The following is a 19,581-nucleotide window of genomic DNA, read 5'->3' on the forward strand; positions in this document are numbered from 1 at the left end:
TGCTATGCTGTTGCATCCACTTACAGTGATGTTTCCAACTGAGCCCCATCCAAACAGTCTTGTTTTTTTTTTGTAGTTGCTTGGTGTAACAACAACCAGAAACAATTCTCTTTCGAGGTAAAGGATGTAGGTAGGGTTGATGGTCTGGAGTATAGTTCACTGGCCTGTAATATTTACATGAAATTAAAACTGTAGGGGGACTTTTTGGGGAGGGGGGGTGTTAGCGGGTAAGCATTGGCATGCTGTGACAGGTTTTAAATACTTGGAATGATTTTTCTTTATCATGTTTTGTGGAACATCTTATCTGTCTTGTAGTTTGAGATGAACACTGCCCTAGAAATGGTATGTTTATGTACTGAATATCATCTCTTGCATAGAAGTAGTTTAGCAATGTATAGCATCTTTATGTATGAGTAAATATTAAACTGTTGCTTTTTGGATTGGGAGATTGGGGTAAAATGATGGTACCCCCACCGCCTTGCAGTTCAGAGCAGTAGGACGTTTTGTTTTTTGGAGGTGCTCATCCTGTTTCAAAATCTTTGAGGAGAGGAATCAAATGAGTGGAATTAAAGGGTCGTTATGGTATTGCAAGACCCAAGAGGTTAGATTTTCAGTTTCCTTAGTTTCTTTTATTTTGGGTCTGAATATGCAAGTGAAAAGTGGAGGCTGGTGGGGGCCATCTGATGCTACACAACTCATCTGTAATGCTAATAGTGATGGCTCTTTTTTGGCTTCAAATGAATAATTGTAGAAAACCTGTAGTATATGTGCAGTTAATAAGTGTAAGTTTATTAGTTAATTGAAATGTCTAATTGTGATGTTTGACAGGCCTTGCTAAATTGGTAGTGATGCTTTTATTTCGTCTGTACAGTTGTACATTTGTAAACGTTGATGCTGTAAATGGGATGTCTTTTACACTTTTGGGGAAAAAAACAAACGTGCATTTTGATGTGTGTGTATATTCATCACTCCTTTCCCTGCGAATATAATGTATACAGTTTTATTTGATCAAGCGTTATTTTAAACCAATCTTTTTATGGCTTCACAATCTGACTTTTTTGTTGTTGCTTTTAATCTGTTATGGGAAAGGTCAGCCTCGATTTGTACTTGGAACTGCAAGAGCTTCTGTTGATAGTCTTTCTGACGTGTGACAGGTTAAAAACAACTATGCTCTGTACTTAAAATGAGGCTGCTTCCAGTCCTCTATGCTACCATGGAAACTACACAGGATATGACAGAATTATTTTTGTACAGAAGAGTGCTGTATTTTGGAACAGCTACTACCTTGTAAGCAAAAGAAATGTAAGATATTGTCAATTATATAAATATGAACATATGAGTTTTGTCACACTGTCAAAGTCATGTACATTTTCAGGTGGCCTTATGTACATTTCCAGATGTTAGATGAAGAAAAAAATAACTCCTTTTTTTGGAAGCAGAATTGTGACTATGATTAAACCATTCTTCTAACATTTGATATGTGTTCTACACTTTTTCCTCAACATAATTCCAACAGAAATGTTCTAAAATATCTACATAAAGTGAAAATACATGTAGCTGACCATGGCATTTGCACTTTCAGAAAGCTGTCAACGGATGCATGGTTGTGTAGGGGGTTTAATTATTTGCCAAACAACCAAAACTATTCCCCTAGATTTAAAGGAAGAGGGTTAAACCAAACAGTATTACAGTTTTTCTCAATTGTTTACACACTAATACTGGTACTTGAGACAATGACCACAACATGTAACTCATGCACCAACCCCATGAACCAATTGTGCTAAACTACAAGCACAATTCCTGCTTTACACTCAAATTGCAGTTTGAGCTTTTTTCAAAACACTACACACAATTCTCTGCATTTGGCACAATTTTCATGAAGAAAATCTTTTGTTTTCACAAAGAACACACTGCCATTCAAATACGCACACTGACTCATCGCATGGACAAACACCTGTCACACAGTTTTACAATTAGCAATCAGAGCTTTAGAATAAAAGGGCAACAGGTGACCTTTTCTGTTTTTGAGCAATGGATGCCAACATTGGAAACAGAGGCAGAGGAGTGAGAGTAAGAGGAGGAGGAAGGCCAAGGACCATAATCTCTGATGAGATCCGAGCCGCTTTGGTTGATCATGTAGTCAACCATGGTCTAACAATGAGGGACGCTGGGCAAAGAGTACAGCCAACTTTTAGCAGGTACACTGTAGCATCCATCATCCGGACTTTCCGAAATGAGAATAGGTAAGAAATCTACTCTCACTACAAAATTGCAGTAGGCCTACTGCATATCAATACAGTACTCAATGAGTACAGTAGTACAGTATTGCCTGTGGACTGTTCTGTAGGACTGTAAAAATAAAGTATGTTTCAAGTATTTGGAAAATGTATTCCTACTTTGTATTCCTACACAGTATTACAGTATTTTACTATTTGTTGTTTGGCAGAACTGAAAGATTACCAACACAAGGTGGTCGGGAACGTCTTCTGTCTCCTGAACAGGAAACTGAAATCATGAACATGGTCCTAGAAAATAACGCCATAACATTACGGCAAATACAAAGAAAAATAATAATAATGTAACTGTGTACACTATACAGTAAATTATTCTGTTGTTTTGTATGTAGACCACTGTATGTGCAACTTTGTGTTGGTTGGGATGTACACTGTGTACATTGTTTTTCTGGGAAAAATACGTAAAATATATTTGTTACCGTGTATTTCTGTGTTCTGAGTATAAAAAGAATATTTTCAAATATTTTACAACACACTTATGTATGTACTGTCTGTAGTAAGTGTAACACTGAACAAAAAAAGGCCTAACTCACTATGATGAATGAAGAAGAAGTGTTTTCCATTCATCATAGTGTTTTACATTGAGCACATCAGTGTTCAAATGGTTCTTATACATGTCTATTCATATGATGGTTTGTGTTTGTCATTTGAAAACAAAATACCATTTTGAGATTAAATAACATTGTTTTGAATGTTAAGTTTAATTTTGCAGGAGACGTGAGGGGTTTTGCCCATTGTGTGTGTGTTTTTTTTATTTGTGTAGAGTTCTGAGAGTATGAGGTATGCGTTCAGAAAATGTGTGTAACCAATCGAGAAAAACTGTAATATTAACCAAATATGGAATACCAATGGAATTGGTTATCCCATTGACTGTTAGAGCAAGACTGGTCCAAGGAAGGTAAAATTAAATAGATATTTAATAACACTGCAAATGAATAATGGAGGGGGTGGGAGGCATCCTGGATGATGAAGTTGGATTTTCTTTCCACTGCTTGAATATAAAGATCAGATGGCTGTTTTTGTGGAATGCCTATGATCTTAACGGCTTTCCCTATAAAAAGGCAACAGGTCAGTGTACCTGTCCTCATCAAAAATGGAAGACAATGTTGCAGGAAGAGGGAGAGTGAGGATGAGAGGGGGAGCCCATGGAGGACGGTAGGGAGAGGTACAGGTAGACCTGGATGCTGTAGAAGAATAGGGCCAAATTTACAGTATCTAATGAAATTCAAACAACATTGAACATTGGTTGACCATGTTGTGAACGCATGGGGCAACATTGAGAGAGGCTGGACAGAGAGTTGAGCCCAACCTCAGCAGATATACTGTTGCAACAGTAATTTGGACATTTCAACAAGAGCACAGGTGAAAACTACTATTCTCTACTGTCTACGGTACAGTAAAATGTAGCTACATGTAGCTACAGCTATGTGCATTTTTTGTACACATTCACTGCAATCCATGATTGAAACAATGTACTGTATTTCATTTGCTGTATTCTTTCTTTTGTCTCCACAAATGTATTTGCTGTGTTTACTATGGAGTTAGATTAGTTTTATAATTCAAAAAAACAAACGTAACACGATTCACAAATGTATTTCATGATTCACAAATAAATGTAACGCGATTCACAAATGTATTTCGTGATTCACAAATGAATGACCCCATTACATTTGTTTCCAACCTGACGAACACAAGTTACAAATTGGAGAACACGAGTTACAAATCGGAGAACATGAGTTACAAATTGGACAACACAAGTTACAAATCGGAGAACACGAGTTACAAATCCCTGTAAGAGGACAAGTAAAATGTGTGTAAGCATTTGAAAAAAACTGTAAGCTGTACTTGAAGCTGTTGTCCTGTGAGCCGGCTATCATGCAAGCTATTTACTCAGAAACTTGTCTTCTGATTCTGTTGTGGCTTTGGGTTTGCCAGACCTCTTCCTGTCAAGAGTTTCCTCAAGTTTCCAAGTCCCTGGTGTAGGCACAACTTCCAAGTTGATGGTGTAGGAAACTGTACTCACTGACACCTTGTCTTTCTTGGCAATTTCTATCTAAAGTAAAGACCTACACTTTTAAGGGTTATAATGGTCTGTCTGTCTTCCAACGTTACAGTTTTTCACAATTGTTAACACACGTTTCTCAAAACGATAACGGCTTTCTCAAAACTGCACACACAAACTGAAAACCTCACACACAAAATGCTATTTTCAAATGACACACACATACCATACATAACAGTACACACAATAAGCATTTGCTGCACACCATCAAGCATTCACAGCACACAGTAGTGCAAAATTTAAAACACAATTATAGAAATGGAACACACCATACAAATGACTCTGGGGAATGAGCCATTTCAACTTTTGTAAAATGTCTCAGTGTAGGCCTAATTTTTTCAAACATAAAACAGCACACATGTGGCAAAAAAAGTTTTATTTCTGAACAGTACAGTACTGTCAATGGGCCTGCTCAACCCATTGCAGCACACAAAGTGATGTTCCCATCACGCTGGCCGGGGACCTCAACAATGGCGCGCTGGCCAATGACATTTCTGCCCCGGCGCCTCCTCTTCACCAGGTTGAATTCAACCTCATCAATGAATATGTATTCATATAGCTCATTACCTGTGTCATGCTCCTGGATCCTCTGGAACAAACAGCATGATAGTAATGCAAGTTAAAGTATGGACACAGATGGGTCAACACAGTGGGCTACAGTGAGACACTGTAAAAAAGGAACAATATTGGATTACAGGTACAATACATGCATGTGTCAGTGCTGAATGTATGGGACTTACAAGCACAAACTCTTGCCGTAACTCCTTGATGTGGTCTGTGTTTCAGTCGAATAGGACCCTGTACACTTGTTTCATCCGCATGGCATTCCTGGGGCATTCCATTCCCCCATGTTTCTGAATGTGGCATGGTCAGCCAGGATCCTGGTTCGTATCTGTCGGAGTGTGATAGTGTTGTTTTCACGAACCATTTTCACAATGTCAGTCTCCTGTTCGGTTGTGAAAGTGCATGATCTTCCTCCACGGTGTGGTTCTCTTTCAGTCCTGCAAAATACAAATACAGTGAGCACACTGTATTCTATTGATATGCAGTATTTCAGTACACAAGGCAAATATAATTCATACCTGTTCTCCATTCTAAAGGTTCTAATGATGGCAGCAACTGTGAAGCGGCTGAGATTTGGTTGGACCCTCTGGTCAGACCATGTGCTCATGGTTGAGCACATGGTCTGACCAGAGGTGGCCCGAATCTCATTAGAGATCACCGTTCTCTTTCTTCTTTCTCCTCCTCCTTCTTCTTCTCCTCTTCCTCCTCCTCCTCCTCCTCCTCCTCCTCCTCCTCCTCCTCCTCCTTCTTGTCGTCCTCCTCTTCCTCCTCCTTATCCTCCTCCTTGTCATCCTCTCCCTCCTCTACCTTGTCCTCTTCCTTGTCCTCTTCCGTGTCCTCTTCCTTGTCCTCTTCCTTGTCCTCCTCTTCCTCCTCTCACTCTTACCCCTCTCCTTCTCTTGTTGTTGATATGCTCTAAGTTCTCCATTGTTCACCAAACAAAACAGAGGCTCAAGGCCCTTTTTATGCTGCAGTCCTGATTGCAAATTGCTCCCCAGACCTGAGTGTTTAGAGATTTGAATATTTGTATTTTGTAGGTTGATGCTTTGAGACTTTACTTGAGAAGTGTGTGCAACAACTGAACATTGTGTGTAGTGTTTTGACAACAAGGTGATGTGTAATTGACATCAGTGTGTAAACAAGGAAAGTCAGAGTCTAATGCAGATAAGGGAGTGTGAAGTAGTGCCAAATTGGGTCGAGCAATTGGTACATGAAGTTAAAGTTGTGAAAATGGTGCCAAATTTTAGCTTTTTGTGTGTTAACAATTGTGAAAAACTGTAAACGCAGAAATTTCAGATTATGTCACTTCATTGCCTTTTTTAGACACTGCCTTGTAAAATGCCACACGTGAACAGATGGATCAAACACGGGCGTCAGGTGTACAAGCACTAAAGTGCTAAACTGTAAACATACCAATCAGGTGTAAGCACTATAAAAAGGCAACAGGTCAGTGTACCTGTCCCCATCAAAAATGGAAGGCAATGTTGCAGGTAGAGGAAGAGGGAGAGGTAGGATGAGAGGGGGGGCCCGTGGAGGAAGGTAGGGAGAGGGAAGGTACATATGTACATATTCACTGCAGTCCATGATTGAAATAATGTACTGTATTTCATTTGCTGTATTCTTTCTTTTGTCTCCACAAATGTATTTGGTGTGTTTACAGACTACTATGTAGCCTACTACAGTATTTGATTTGAAATATGTTCAGATTTTCTGCACAAAATGCAACCTTTACGTAGACAATGTGGAAAAATACAGTAAATATTTTCAGCAGTGTGCAGTACTGGTCTTGTTGGTTGTGTTTGGTCAATATATTCATGTACTTGTATGTACTCTACTGGAACAATATCTCTGACAAAATCAAGCAGGTTCTATCATTGGAAAAGAATAGTTAGTTTAAAAGTGTTTTACATTTTTCACTACAGTGTGTAACTGATTCAAACAGAGTCCAATTTTATGAACCATGTGTGTGGCATACGGTGACAGAAATTGTTTTTTATACATAGTTTTGAACAAAGTGTTTCATTTTGCAAAAGATTGGAGGTGTTCTGCTATTTGTGTTTCTAGTTGTGTGAATCGTGTGTTGTGTTTTGACAAAGTGAGCCCTGTTTTCAAAATTGTGCTTAAGCAATTGGAAAAAACTGTATGTGTACATTAGAACATGTGTACATTACCGTAGATTGTTACATACCTGCTATCATTTCTACAAAGGTTCAAATTATACCCACCACGACTCAAATTAGGCTATTTATAGGCCTATTCTAAAGCCATGATTGGTTGGTGTTGAGTAAAGCAATGAGTGTTTGCACATGTGAGGAGTTAGAGTAAGGCACTGATGAATTTTGATCGGTTGTGTTTTAAAAAGGAAATCTAAATGCTTCCTGTTAGAATGTTGTGTGTTACGTGGAGAGTTGTGTGTTGTGTTTTGCAAAAAGTGTTTTATGAAATTGAAAACTGAGTCAAAGGCCAAAAATGTGCGTATGGTTTTGTAAATTTGAGGTGTGGTTCTGGTGTTTGAGTGTCAGGTTTCAGAAATTTTGTGAAAAGTAAGGAATTTGTGTGTAAGCATTTGAAAAAAACTGTAACAGCTCCTACTGGCGTTGACGCATATAACATTGGTGCTGCTACCATACACAATACTTTTTGTATTGGCACAGATGTGCAATTACCATACCAGCCATTAGGTGAGGAAAAGATCAACTCTTTATGAGCAAAACTTTCCAATTTACAATTACTGATCATCGATGAAATGGTAGACACCATTGCACTGTTTGCATACATTCACGGAAGACTAAGACAAATAAAACAATGCGGAGATCATTCTTTGTTTGGAAAAGTTCGCATTGTTGCTGTTGGAGATTTTTACCAGTTACCACCTGTGAAAGGGAAACCTCTGTACAGTGATATGCCAGGACTGAAAATTTGGAACGATCACTTTGAAATTGCACAAACAAACGTCCTGGTGCACGTAACTCTGTCAGGCTATTGAATTTTGTACTTCTGTCAATCAATTTCTTGTTAGTTACTGCATCCATTCAGCGACGAAGTGTTGTACCAACCCTTTCCATTTTGAGTTAATGTAATGTGTTTTTGAGTTAATGTAATGTTGTTTCCCATTTGGGGGAGTGTGTCTTTGTATTGGGGGGAGGTGAGCAAGTCATCCTATTTGGGGGGAGTTGACTCGTATTAGGGGGGAGTGTTTTCATTTGGGGGATGCACTCATGTTAGTGGGTGTGATTTGCACTTCAGGGCCACCGTAGTTAACCCATGAACAACCACTACAATGTTTTATATGACATTAAAATGTAAACTTGTAACATTTGAAAGGGTACAAATATTCTGTGAATGTAAAACAGGTAACTTATGCTTTGCATATTCATGTACTCATGTTGATATTTAAATATCATTCTTTAATGTTATCTCCCTCAACAGCCTTCTGGGAGCACACACAGACACACAAACACACAAGCTGTCAAACTCACATACAAATGCTCAAATACACACAGTGCCATGCAATACTTTTCTCATCAGCACACAAATCCTTGTGCTTTAATATGTTGGAATACATTCAACCACCCAACATTTGAAAACTAGAGTACCACATCAGGTAATATAAAATACACAATTCAAATGTTTTTACTGTAATAAAGCCCACATTGTACACATCACACTCATACAATTTTCATGTTTTGCTTTTCAGCAACTACCTCAAACCTTCAAACCATGTGGAACTAACATTATCAACTAACATCATTTATCAATCCTGGTCTGACAACGCTAAAGCAACTTCAATCAAAAGGTATGCTCTTATAACTACTTACAATAACACAATTTTTGTGTCTGTGGCGAAAAAAAACATTTCTTTCTATATTATTTTTCTGCATAAAACATATATTTACGAATAATTAATTAAAGGAACCTTGTGCACATATCAAACCCAGCATTGAGATCTTCTTGCTGAATCCTTATGCTTTGAAATGTTGGATTCCATTCAACCAGCCAACATCTGAAAACTTTCCTGCCCCCACTACCACATCAAGTAAAGTGTATTACAAATTTCATGTTTTTATTATAATAAAGGTCACATTGTAAACCTTATTCGGTAACTTTAGAAAAATGGTCCATTGTTAACGAGTAGCTATGCAGGAAGTAATAAGCAGTATTACATTAACACCGAACTTAATACTATTAACTAATATGGAACCAATATTAATTAAGCAGTAAGTAATAACAAATTTAGTACAAAGGTAGTTTCTTGGTAGGTATTTGATTATTACTAAATATATATATCCTCATTGAGAACTACTTGTGAACTATGACCAATTAAGAAAGAATAACCAATAAATTACTAATCACAAAAGTAACATGTCTAAAAAGTGAACAATTGTGTTTTTTATTATCTTAACATGGTCATAACATTTCAGAAGCTTGTGCCTCAAATGGGTTCTTTGTGGAAACCAGTTTATGAATATTATATCCCCCCAAATACGTTAGCTACAGGTTGAGATTGTGACTACAACTCTGACCAAAGGATGGACGTATGTTCTCTGTTTATTTCAAACTTAAACATAGAATAATACAAATAATAATAATTTGTTTAACATTTTAAATAATTAGGAAGTGATGCTGACACGCTCATGATTGGATAGTTCACTATTATGAGCTCTATTGAGTGTCAGTTCAATATGTCTCAGACTCAAAAGACCTGTCTTTATGTTACAGTAGCCACCTGAGGAGGACTTCTCTTTTGGATATGAATATAAACATTGATGTTCTCTTGTCAAAAACTATTTGCATCCTTAATGAAGATTGGTAACAATCGGCTGCATGTTGCGATAAGAGCAAAACCACATCTTCAAGATTACAATGTTTGTTAGAATATCACTAGTGCCTCACAGAAATGTATGCCAAAACATGTTAACTCCTCACTAATTACTCAAGCGTTACCTTGTCATCCCGCACAGTGGCGCAAAAAGTGGGTATGTATCGAAGGCCAACTGTGCCAAAACGTGTAAGTTGATGTTCGTGTACAGATGTTACATTTCAATGTGTAAAGACGTCATAAATTGACGTCTGTACACGGCCGTTTTTAATGTCTGTACACGTTTTGACGTCTGTACACGGCCGTTTTTAACGTCTGTACACGTTTAAAATTGGGTGCTACCACTTCATTTGTTTCTGAGGGGAAACCAGATAACGATCATTGCAAAAGAGAAAACCTGTCCACACTCAACCAATCTTGATTGAATTAAGGTTAAGAAATAGGCTAATATAAATTGGCAGTGACATTATTAACAACTGTAGGCTATTTTGTTAGCTACTGAAAAAATAATTACGTTTGTATACTATATCATATTCACATTTCGAAAAAGGTATACATTTAAGTTTGCTAAAGTGCCCACTAGATGGCAGTGTGAGATCAAATAGTAAGGGCAGAGCCTCTGGTCAATGTGATGGGTATACCCAAGGATCAATTGTGGCGCAGCAGCAAGCAAAATAACATTACAAATATACCTGCAAGCAGTGATGCGGATTCCTCCGCAAAATGGCAAAATGATTATAAACATGTACAATGTAGAAGATCGAGAGTTGGACAACAAGAGAGCAAAACTACTTCATGTTTGGCCATGAGCATAAGGTTACATGTCAGTCTCTCTATCCTCTCTGCTAAGAAACAGTTGACATTTTAAGGTGAAATTGCATGAAATTGCACATGGTATTTCAGAACGATGTCATCCTGTTTAACAAAACAGATAATCAAAATTAAGATAGGCCCAAAGGCTTTGGCTGGATCCAAACCTGTGACCTTGCACTTTGCAGAACACAGTTTCAACCCACTGAGCTACCCTCAAAGATGAGAAAAAGTAGTCAGTTACTGTATAAAAAACGGAAGCCGTTCCTCCTGTTTGATTGGGTCAAAGTTTAAACAGCTTTAATTCAATGATGTTTTGACATATCAAGGGGAAATTGCGCATGGTACTTCAGAATGATGTCATCCTGTTTAACTAAACAAATAATCAGTATCACAACAGGCCCAAAGGCTGTGGCTGAATTCATACCTGTGTACATACACATTGCAGTGCACTGTCTCAGACCATTGAGCTATTCTCAGTGTTGACAATTCCTTCAGTCAGTTACTGTATAAAAAAGTCATCTGTTTCTCCCGTGGCAAGCATTGTTAGATTCGGCCAAAGTTTAAACACATGTAATTCAATCATATTTTGACATACCGAGGTGAAGTTGTTTATGGTACGTCAGAGTGATGTCATCTTCAACCCAATTAGGTTTGAAAAACCATCAGTCAAAATTATATTTGATTTATTGACACAAAGATATTGAGGCAATGTGGACATTTACATAAATACACCCCTTTCAGCCATTTTGTATTGCATTTCTTATTCCATGTCACCCTATATAAAGACATCAATTCTACACATCTGCACAAAATGTTAGTTCAATTACACTTTGGTTTAAGAGGAGATGAATTTTAAAGATTTCCCCAAGTTTTCACTGTACAGGAAAATCCATCATGGCGGACCTTATGAGTCCTTGAGGCTTTTTTGTTCCCCTTGAGAAATAAGGCATGTATACCAATTTTCTGGCATTTTGGAATAATGGGGCGCTGGGGAAATCACGTAGACTTTGGGCGTGGCTTATAGCGCCACCTATGGGCGTACATGGGCCACGAGTTGGACAAGAGAGCAAAACTACTTCATGTAGTTGGCCAACAACAATAGGCTGAATGGGGATTTGAACTCATGAGCTTAAGGTCTCAAGTCAGTCTCTTTATCCTCTCTGCTACACACCAACTGTTGAGATTTTAGGAATAGCTTTCGTCAGCTTTGGGACAAAGGTTAAGAAACGGTTGACATTTCAAGGTAAAATTGCATGAAATTGCGCATGGTACATCAGAATTATGTCACCTTGAAATAAGGTTTGAAAAACCATCAGTCAAAATTATATTTGATTTATTGACACAAAGATATTGAGGCAATGTGGACATTTACATAAATACACCCCTTTCAGCCATTTTGTATTGCATTTCTCATTCCATTTCACCCTATATAAAGACACATCTGCCCACACACTATCCCCATCCATGCTGTTTCTCTCTCTCCCAGCCCAGGTCACGCCAAAGCAGAAATGCTGCAGCAGTCGCATGAGGTTTAGGTGTAGTCCAAAAATTGCCTCCCACTATCAAAACATTAACCGCAACATTGTTTTCAAACTTTCTCAAAGATGGCTTGAAAACCACAGATATAGACTCTCTTCTTGAGTAGATCTCTTTCCAGAATCTCAGTCAATCCAGAATCAAGATTAGCCTCATAGACAATTGGTCTGGTCTAGGGCACAGCCCACGTTCAGCTCCTTGCAAGTATAGCCTGTGATAGTACAATGGCCAACTCTCTTTTCCAATTAAACTACACAGCATGCACACTCAGGGTGACCAACAAGATTATATTAACTAACAAACAATAACATTACAAACATCTAACTGAACGAACACAACAACTGAAATCCCTTGCATGGCTGTTGTAACCTAACTATTTTCCACAAGTCTTTGCGTTTTTTTACATGCCGCACTGCATGCTGGGTACCCAAGAGCGCTGACGCTGATTATCTAGCTGTGCTCCGACTGCGTGATATGGCGAGATGCTAGTGGCGCGCTCAGGGCCCCGTTCGTCGTAAGGGTTGAAGCTAAGTTAATCAATTGTCCTTTTAGCCCGTTAACATTAGCGAGATGAGTGAGAACAGCAAATATCGGTTTGTCAACGGCTGATCCGCATCCAAATCATGTGGTTAATTTCAATCAGGCTAAACTTATCAGGGAAATTGCACGTGCACGTACCGTGATTTTCTAACGGTATAATGGCGGAAAAGACGAAAGAGAGAGCGGTGATAGGCTATTCTCGCCATCCGAGCAAACTATTATAATGAGTCTCTACGAAGACAATAAGCATATTATCATGGCTAAGTCAAACCGCTGCCAGAGCAAGACAAGCAGCTTTGCAAAAAATTGCCGATAAGCTAAATGCGAAAGTTTTGGGGAAATGTATAGGCTCATCTTAAGTGCCTCATTACCCCAATAAATCAGATCACATTTCTTTAAATGTGTCTGCTGGCAGTAGGCTTAATGGAAATTAATAATCGAATGAGATCTTGCTAGCGAAAATAATGATCTCAACTCTTTCAGAATAAGTAGGCTAGATAAAAACAAGGCCAAAGAGTATCTAATTGATACGAATTCATAGACACTTATGAGGATATATGTAGGCTACTGCGCTTATATCATGTACTATATATGTGTATATGCATGTAGGCCTATGTGTAAATCCCTCTTTGATTTCATTGACTGGGACATGGCCAGGGAATATGATGAATTGATTCATCAGGTGGTTAAGCGCCAAGTACACTTTTCTTACAGCAACGCATGCTGCGGCTTTGCCAATGTTTTCTGCATCGCCAAAACTGTATAAAAATGTAGCCTATACCTGACGCAAAAAACATCAAGGCTATGCAGATTCTGAAGCACAGTTAAAGTTTCAAGTAGCTTTATTGTCAATTTCTTCACGTCAAGACATAAAAAGGAATCGATATGACGTTTCCCACTCTCCCACAGTGAAACATATAAAAAGCACAGGCACAACAGATAAGACAAGACATTTCCTGAAACATAGCATTACATATTCACATACAGCAGCATAAGCTCATAATAAAGCATAAAGCTTGCTGCGGCGTGTGATATTTGCAATGTACGGCCTGAAAAGGTCTTGAAAATAAATGAGTCCTTGTCGGCTGAATCGATATCGCTCAAACAAGAACTCATCCGTGTGAAATAAAGGATCTTGGCAATCGCGAAGAACTCTATTGGTATGGAAAGCTAATCAAACTAAAATATATCTCCTTGGTCAACTGGGTCTCTCATAAAGGGAGCTGCCATGTTATTTTCCGGGGTGTGGCAAGCTTGTCCAGCTACACTTACGTTAGCCTGCTCTGGAGCAGGTTAGTGCTAATTGATATATTACTATGGTGATTTATCGAAAGTTGCTTCCACGAACCAAAAAGAGGGGCGTTTTTTATCTTAGCCTGAAAATTAGCTCGCTAAACCGCTTAGCGAGCTACGACGAATACCCCCCTGGTCTCAGAGTATTGTATTGCTAGTATTTTATTTCATATTGCATTTGTTTATTGTTTTTCTGTTCAGATAAATTAATGCTGTTAAGTTTCATATATTTTATATAATAATGTTTAAACAGATTGTTCATATTTACATTAGAATGTCTGTGAGCTTATTGGCTCATAAGTTTTATATGACCTTTGAACTGTCGTCGTCAAGGTATATGTATGGGAAGGAACGGAAGAAGAGGGGAGAAGATGGTGGAGAGCGGGTCCAGAGGTTCAGTATTGAGTTGCCAATTAGGGGACCTTTGAATGACTGTAACCTGTAATGTGCGGGCTGTCGGACCGATAACTCAGCAGCAGGTTGCACGTGCATACTGGATTTGGGACGGGAAAGGAACTGAATTCGACGGACAGTCCAATTCAAGGAGCCTTTCTTGTTTTTCTGGACACTGAGCTACTCACCGAACTTTTACTCCTCAGGCCACGAGGTGGTTGGTGCGCCACGAGTTGCCCATCGACCGAGGGAGATCGCACGGCGTGGCCCAACGCACATTAGCAACATTCGGCAACAATCGACAGACTTTTATTTCTCTTTATTTTCAAGTGACTGTGGTAGGCAGATAATAACCATGGTGTACTGATGTTTACTACCGAGTGATATGCTTATATTAAACAACGTGTATTTTTGTTAAAGTAAAGGACCTATTTTATTAGAAATAGTAAGTAAAAAGAACTCAGGGCGCCCCAACCAGTATTTTGTTAACTTAAGTTAAGCCCGAAAACGAGGCTCAAGGGGCGCTACATAAAGATAACATCCAAGCTAACAATTTTGCCAAATCTGACTGCAGCTTTGTATACCATATGTACTGTGTTATGGTTGTTTGAGTTAAATAACTTGCGAAATTAATTAAATGTCTGTTAAATGTCAAATCCAACTATAAATGTATAAAAGAGAGAGTTCCAATCAAATCTGAATTTGTTTTAAACCTAGAGGTTTAAAAGGCTACCTTTGCCTAAACTGACATGCACCAACTCAGAGAACTGAGTTTCAACATCCATTTACACATTTAGTCTCTATTTGTTACTCTATTCTTAAGGCATTTAACTTAATGTCTGCACCTCTCTGTCACCAACTGTCTCTGGAGTGGGGGGTGGGGGCTTCACAGGGTGTCTACAGGTATAAACAAGTTAAATGGAAGACTTTTTAAGACCTTTTAATACCACTTCCAAATGAAATTAATATGAACAGTATGGTAAAATGACAATAATCGGTTGAGTTTAAGAACATTGACTAATTGACTACAGACGTCAAAACGTGTACAGACGTTAAAAACGGACGTCTGTACACGTTCAAATGTATGGAACGCCAACTGTGCCAAAACGTCTGAATTCTAGTTTGTGTACAGACGTTACATTTGAATGTGTACAGACGTCAATTTTTGACGTCTGTACACATGCCGAGAGGCATGGGTAACCCGCTGAACCCCACTCGTGATGGGGATTGGGGATTGCAATTATTTCCCATGAACGAGGAATTCCCAGTAAGCGCGGGTCATAAGCTCGCGTTGATTAAGTCCCTGCCCTTTGTACACACCGCCCGTCGCTACTACCGATTGGATGGTTTAGTGAGGCCCTCGGATCGGCCCCGCCGGAGTCGGTCACGGCCCTGGCGGAGCGCCGTGAAGACGATCAAACTTGACTATCTAGAGGAAGTAAAAGTCGTAACAAGGTTTCCGTAGGTGAACCTGCGGAAGGATCATTAACGGGTCTGACTCTCCGACGCGAGTCCGGGGAGCGCCGCCAAATGCCCCTATAAGCAGCCGAGGAGTGTGCGAGCGCGGAGCGATCCACCGCCCTCCTGGGCCTTCCCCGGGTAGCGTAACGCCCGTGGGTGCTTTGGTCGCCTCAGAGCCCCGTCTCGACCGATGGTGGAGGCGCGTGAGCATCACCGTCCGTCGGTAGGGACGAGGGTCAAGTCAAACAACCAACCCTTTTCAAAATGAAACACGGACACGAACAACCTCGGTTCTCTGCCTCAGCGTCGCAGGCAGGGACCGGGGAAAAACAAACCAAAAAAAAAGAGTACAACTCTTAGCGGTGGATCACTCGGCTCACGCGTCGATGTGAATTGCAGAACACATTGATCATCGACACTTCGAACGCACCTTGCGGCCCCGGGTTCCTCCCGGGGCTACGCCTGTCTGAGGGTCGCTTTGCCATCAATCGGAAATCCGTTTCCGCGGTTGGGGCGTTGTAGGCCTCTGGGTGTCCGTCCCCCTAAGTGCAGACCGAGGCAGAGCACGGCAGGAAGGTTCCTGCGGTTCTCCTTTTCCCCCCTTCCATTCTCCCCCCCTTCGGGGGGGTTGGGTGGCGCCCACGTTCCCCGTAGGTGCGGGCCTGCCTGCCTGTGGACACCAGTGGTCTGCTTGCTGCCCGCGTTACGCATGCGGGGTTCTGGTAGCGAGGGGGGGACTGGGCTCCGCGCCATGGTTCTCTCTGTCAAGCCGGGCTCCCGCCTCTGACCTCCCCGAGCGGCGAACCGTCGCATGTCTCCTCGTGGGGCGCCTACGACCTCAGATCAGACGAGACAACCCGCTGAATTTAAGCATATTACTAAGCGGAGGAAAATAAAATAACAAGGATTCCCTCAGTAGCGGCGAGCGAAGAGGGAAGAGCCCAGCGCCGAATCCCCGTCCGTCCGGCGGACGTGGGACATGTGGCGTACAGAAGACCGCTATGCCCGGTGCCGCTCGAGGGCCTGAGTTCTTCTGATCGAGGCTCAGCCCGTGGACGGTGTGAGGCCGGTAACGGCCCTCGGCGCGCCGGGGTACGGTCTTCTCGGAGTCGGGTTGTTTGTGAATGCAGCCCAAAGCGGGTGGTAAACTCCATCTAAGGCTAAATACCGGCATGAGACCGATAGTCGACAAGTACCGTAAGGGAAAGTTGAAAATCATTTTGAAGAGAGGGTTCAAGAGGGCGTGAAACCGTTGAGAGGTAAACGGGTGGGGTCCGCGCAGTCTGCCCAGGGGATTCAACTCGGCGGGTCAGGGTCGGCTGTTCTGGTGTGTGGGGATCCCCTCGTGGGACCCCTCCCCGGTCGGGCTCGGCCCCCGCCGGGCGCATTTCCCCCGTCGGTGGTGCGCCGTGACCGGCTCTGGGTCGGCTTGGAAGGGCTGGGGGCGAAGGTGGACAGCGCCTCTGCCTGCACTTCGCCGTTTCTCGGGGCCGTGGACCAGTACCGGCTACGCCATCTCTCCCCCTTCGCGGGGGGAGGGACGTCGCCCCTCGCCTCCGGCGTGACTGTCAACCGGGTCGGACTGTCCTCAGTGCGTACCCGACCGCGTCGCGCCGCCCGGGCGGGCGGGGACCGGCTCACGTTTAACTGGAATCACACACAACGTGTTCGTCTTCTTCTTTGGTTCTTTTAATGGCGGTTAGCAAACAAGGTATAGGTGCATCATCGCCACCTACTGGACTGGAGTGTCACACAGGATAAGCCGCACAAGTTGTTCTTCCCCACACAAATGGACTGTCCAAAATACTAAATGATAGCTACGTAAGAGCCCACATGATCACAGTAGGACTACGTACAGCCTAGCGCAGACACTAGGTCAAAATGGGGGGTGGCTATGTTGGTCCCAACCAATAGCATGGAAGCATAGATGGTCCAAACGTGTACAGACGTTAAAAACGGCCGTGTACAGACGTCAAAACATGTACAGACGTTAAAAACGGCCAAACGGTCAAAAATTGACGTCTGTACACATTAAAATGTAACATCTGTACACAAACGAGAATTCAGACATTTTGGCACAGTTGGCGTTCCATACAAATGTAACGTCTGTACACGAACGACAATTCAGACGTTTTGGCACAGTTGGCGTTCCATACCAGTCTCTCATTTGCAGTCCCATTAGTCCCATTCAAAAATCCACATGGTCTGGTGGCGACGTATGGTTAGGCTGCTCCTATCCTTCTCCTGGTAAGCCTAGGAATGTCCCTTTCCGCCCCCCATAATCCGCCCCCCATAAGTATTAAGATGCCCCTGTGTGTCAACCACGCGTAATTAACGCCGATTTTGCATGCAAAGACGGCGTCCATTGCGCCGACTTCCATACAAAGTCGCAAGGGCGTAGGTTTGCATAGGGTCCATAGGGACTAGTCACAACCAAAGTTTGGGAAAGACACAATTATCCCCACCGATATAATGTTAATTTTCAAAGAAAGTTTTGCACAATATATTTGCAAAACTCATTCGTATATCATCTATGCTATGTTTGTCTCCCAGAAAAGTGAAAAATACATTTCCAAGTTAACCAATGCGCCTGCGAGACAAGATGATGTCATTTAATTGGTTGAAGTGGGAGATGTCAGAAACACTTTGTGAATCGTGACTTGCAGAAAAAGAGCTGGCATTAGTCTGACACGGTAAACTACTAAATACGCCAGGAAATAAAAGCCTCATATTAGTATTTTGTTTGTTCTCAGCATTGATATTTTTGACCCTTTTGTGCTTCGTAGATAGAAAAATGTCACCCATCAGAGATATCAGAAGATTTTTTCACCACCCAGAGAGTAAGTAGCTATCAAGAAAAGGTTGTTAGTTAGCGCAAACCTGTAAGCCTTACATCGCCACCCATTCTACAATGGAAACATGTTTTGAAAGTTGTTAGTGTAGTAAAGCATGTAACTTTTGCTTGTATTAAATCTATCCCTAGCGTCTGCAATCTTTCGACCAGTGTGTTAGCTGCAGCTGGTCTTGCTGAAGCCAGAAGGATAAAGATAACCTACCCACATAATGGGACCGTGCTAGTTTAGCCTAGTACCAGCAGGCTAGCAACTCAAAAGTGATATTAACTGGTAATAAGTAGGCCTATATGATCCCTTGGATAGTAATATGGCTATCCCTGTAATCTCGACCAATGTCAGCAATTAACTAAGCATGGTTAGTGTCTGTATTAAATTGGTGAATTACTGTGCAGGAAAAACAGCACCCTGAAGCTACAGATGTAGAGCAGGTTGGTGATGAATCAGCATCAGGGGTTCAGGTGAGAAGTTGAATTGTCCATTTTGGTAAAGATTGCATTAAACTGCTGTTTTTTAAGGGACGTTTAGACAATGTTACCCATGAATGTTATCATTCACACTTATACTTGTAGGTATTAAAAATGTGCTATAAATTCGGATGCCCAAATGTACGCATCATATAATTCATCCATCCATCCATCCATCATCTTCCGCTTGTCTGGGGGTCGGGTCGCGGGGGCAGCAACCTAAGCAGGGAGGCCCAGACTTTCCTCTCCCCGGCCACTTCCACCGAGGCGTTCCCAGGCCAGCCGAGAGACATAGTCCCTCCAGCGTGTCCTGGGTCTTCCCGGGGCCTCTTCCCAGTGGGACGTGCCCAGAACACCTCACCAGGGAGGCGTCCAGGAGGCATCCTTATCAGATGCCCGAGCCACCTCAACTGGCCCCTCTCGACGCGGAGGAGCAGCGGTTCTACTCTGAGCCCCTCCCGGATGACCGAGCTTCTCACCCTATCTC

The sequence above is a fragment of the Osmerus eperlanus genome, chromosome 8 (genome assembly GCF_963692335.1).
Source record: "Osmerus eperlanus chromosome 8, fOsmEpe2.1, whole genome shotgun sequence".
NCBI lineage: Eukaryota > Metazoa > Chordata > Actinopteri > Osmeriformes > Osmeridae > Osmerus > Osmerus eperlanus.